General features: G+C 42.2%; 1 protein-coding gene and 1 long non-coding RNA gene across 10 annotated transcripts in view; one reads left to right on the top strand and one right to left on the bottom strand.

Moving 5' to 3' along the window:
- RORA (RAR related orphan receptor A) overlaps positions 1-3,883 on the top strand; it is a 387,644-nt gene that overhangs the window by 360,128 nt on the left and 23,633 nt on the right. The gene's annotated exons all lie outside the window — the stretch shown is intronic.
- Positions 1,711-3,883, bottom strand: part of LOC110483953 (uncharacterized) — a 28,151-nt gene continuing 25,978 nt past the window's right edge. The window contains exon 3 of the long non-coding RNA XR_014957485.1: positions 1,711-2,593. This is a non-coding gene — a long non-coding RNA (uncharacterized LOC110483953). The remainder of the gene's footprint in view (positions 2,594-3,883) is intronic.

Below are 3,883 nucleotides of genomic sequence, written 5' to 3' on the forward strand. Positions count from 1 at the left end.
ATGATGTGCAGATAGTGACAGGCTGGAGCACTGCTAGTGGGCACAAGTCACAGGAAGTTTATATGATCATGGCCTAGGCTGCATGTGAGATGACCTACTGTGGATTCTGGATTCTCTGGATTCTTCTGCCACACTCTTCCAAGGTGCTGTCAACAAAGTCTCACCCAACAGAACTATTTTGGCTGGTGAAAAGGTTGGCGTAGCTTGGCTTCTGCCGAAGCAGCCAGGTGTGGGTTGGTATGGTTTTCTTTTCCCAGCTTTTCTGTGGCTGTGACTACTGCAGGTTTGAGCATGCTTATGTTGCTCTTCATGTTATGCTAAATCTTCCTTTGTAAAAAGTACCTGGTTACACAGAGCTCATTCCCAGTCCTGTGCCTTGGCTCCTGCAGCCAGTGTCCTGCACAGTCCCAGAGAAGTCAGTGAGGTCCTGCACAGGTGCCACAAACCCACCCGTGTACATCAGATGGCAGGAGCAGGGCTGTGGCTGGCAGAAGGGAACAGCTGTGCTGCTGCCCTCAAGCCAGGCCTGTCAGGAATGATCTGCAGGCAGCAACAGCCACAGCAAAGTGGGATGTTTTCAGCTTGGGCTGGTTTCACTTCGGTTTGGTGTGAACTTAATCCTAATGTTAACATAAGTGTTACTCTGTAAATACTGATAAACAGCAGAAATATAGTTTATTCACAAACTAATCTGTATCACAGATGAAATCACAGACCAGCTCTTGTCAGATTGACTTTTGCTGGTCCCGTTGCTCTTCTGCCGCTTTGCAACCCTTGCATTTCACAGAATTGGAAATGTTCTGACCAGGTTGAATTGTTACATTGCATTTCCCATAACTAGACTTGAAGATCTGTAGTAAAACCCATTAGTCTGTCTTGGGAAGTTCTCATTTCTTCCCTTGCTATGATGTTGCTGGCTGTTCTTATGAAGTTAGTGGCAGTGTTTTGCAAAGGCATTGAGTACTCCTGTCCCATCAGCCTATTTAGCTCAATTTGAAATTTGAATCTGCCTTTAAAAAAGTAAAATTTAAAATTCCTTCATCATCTCCTTCTTGACTGAAAATTTGAGGTTTTAGCCAGGCTGTATTTTACACTTTATCTAGGAGGTCTTCTGTGCCTTATTAGAAATAAAATAATTCTTTTAAGAGAGGGTAGTTGCAGGAGCACTACTGACAAAACTGGTACCTGTGTGAGGCGCTCCACTCGACTATTTCTTAAGAACCTTTTATGCTTAGGAAGGACCATGCTGGGAAAGGAAAGTGGTTTGTATACATCCATGTTCTTTTCTCCTAGCTGAAAGTTGAATTCAGTTCCACATTGTCATACAGTGAACTATATAATTTAATTTGCAGTTGCAGTTACTTTGTTTTGCTGTCAGTAGTTAATGCCCAGCTGGCCCACCAGTGCAGTAGCAGTCCCTCTCTTTACCTGACTGCATATAGCTGGTCTAACAAAACCCCTCATGCAGGACATTTCTGGGCATTTCAGATGCTTTCAGAGGTTAATTAGTACTGGCTTTTTTCTCTCGTGTCTTCTAAGACCGCAGATGATCTTGTTCATTGTAACTGCAAAGAAGAGTTCTTTACTTTAGGAAACAATAGCTGGTGTGCTGTCCCAACTTGCTTTCATTTGTTGACAAACATAAGCTCACTCCTGTTTTTATTATTATGTAAAACTGAATGGTTATTCTGTTTTCAGTGACACTGTGACTTTGTTACCAAATACTTTATTAACACAGTTCATTAAACAATATTGTCAAAGCACTCTCCTCCCATTACAGCTACAATATGTGCTGGTGGTCATAAAAGGGTTAAAAATCCAATTTGATTATTTTTTTGCCTGTCTTTTGTATTATAGTGTATTTTTCTGATGTTTCTTTGAAGAAAATTTGTGTTGGTTTGCTTTAGAAAACAGTAAAAGAATTACTCCCCCCCAACTAATTGTTAATTGCTCAGAATATTGCAAAACTTAATGATACGTGGAAGTCTCTAAGTATTAGCCATAAATCATGGGATTATGAATAAGCCTTTGTTGTCACAGGCTCACATACAGTCATTCCAAAACGTCTGCCATTAGGATGCAGCAAGGCAGCTGTCAGCTGTTTTCTTGTAATTAAACAGCCAATGAGCAGCTAATTAAGACATATGTGTATACAGAAGTGGAAGTGGGTATGTTAATGAACTGTAGGAATCAATTCATTAAATGAAAATTTGTCAAAAGACCAAACATGAGCTCAGCGTTTCAGCCCATGCGCGGTGCAGAGGGAGCGTGTGTGGTGCCATTTGGGACACGAGGGAAGCGCAACTGGCTCAGACACCAACATCTCCAATGCTGAGCTGCTGAGCAGAGCAGTCACTGAAACTATTAATAGACTTCGCAAAAACTGCTATTTACATTTCAAAGTCCTTTTTTAACAAGTTGTTATTCCAACTGACTTGCAGATGAAAAGTTCCTGTGCACATTTTTCCCCAAACCTGATTTTGTGGCAGCAAAGGAACACCCATAGACTGTGTTGGTATAAAGAGGAGTCTGAAACGCAGGGACCGAGCTGTGGCTTTCCGTGCTCTGCTCTTCTGGCACCAAGGGCATCCATCTGCAGGGAAAGGGAATGTGCAGAGCTCAGTGGCTGGGGCTGGATCTTTGTGCTGACATCAGGAGGGGCCAAGAGTGCCATGGGCCAGAGTGCTCCAACACTGGGGCTGCTTCAGTGCAGCTCCAACTTTGTGCTTGATCAGGAGGGGTGGCTCTGCCTTGGCCCATTAAGTCACATGAAATAATGCTTGTAAACATGTGTGCAATAGAAAGCATGTGGCCTGGGCTGGCTTGCATAAGGCTTGAACGTATACACGTGTACCAAGGATACATCCACCTCCTCCTTCCTGGTGGAAAAATTATAGCCAGCTCCGTGCCTCTGGCAAAAGAGTGGGAATAGAACAACAGAATAGTGTTCTCCTTTTAATAAAGGAGAGAAAAAGCCTAGAAATAAACTGTAGATACTTACAGAAGGCTCCTATAATTGAGGCTTCCCCATGTGTCTTATAGTGATGTGAAAGCCCAAGGACCACCAAAAGCTTACAAAACTCACAAGTAAATGACAGCACCGTAGAACAAAAAATCCTCACTTGACCTTCATTGTCAATTCACTCCCAAGTCTCAGATACCTGTGTTTCTGAGCTCTGGACAAGTTTACATTAGTTTTTAACGTTTGTGCCAAGGTTTCTTCTTTTACCTACTGCTGATGTTTTCTTGGGTTTCTTTTTAAATGCACTCTACTGTATCTCTGGTTTGTCAAGTGTAAGTGCTTTTAAGGGCCTGGATGCAGGCATTTTTGCTCTACTGGAAATTTGGCTTCAAGCTGTAACTTAGCTGATATATTGTACACTAAAATGTATTGAGCAGCTGTGTCTCTAGGGAAAATCTGGAAAAGGAAAAAGGCCAGTATTTTCTCCATTATAATACTAAAAATAATCCTCAGCTTGACAAGGCCATTCTTAATAAAATATGCCGAAGTGGCAATTTAGAATCAGCGTGTGAGTGTGTATATATATATAATATCTCAGCTAAAGGAAAACATATGGATCCTTGAGGTTATTGGGACATGTTGGTTTCACATATTGTTTAGGCTGACTTGTAGAATCTCAGTGGTGGCAGAGGGTTTCATGCAGGTCATGTGTGAGCGTGTCATTCAGTGTAACTAGAAAAGTATTTGGAGAACTGAAATTTTCAGGGACTGATGCGGAACCTTGAGCACTCACTGGTCAGCTCAATCCCTAATCCTGTTTTTCTGGTGAATGGCATTGCACTTGGAGTTTAGTGGTGAACACTAGAGTGACAGGCTCCACTGACAGTGCTCCCAGAACTGGAAATGAATCTATCTACTTAC

The sequence above is a fragment of the Lonchura striata genome, chromosome 10 (genome assembly GCF_050655825.1).
Source record: "Lonchura striata isolate lonStrDom1 chromosome 10, ASM5065582v1, whole genome shotgun sequence".
NCBI classification, from domain to species: Eukaryota; Metazoa; Chordata; class Aves; order Passeriformes; family Estrildidae; genus Lonchura; species Lonchura striata.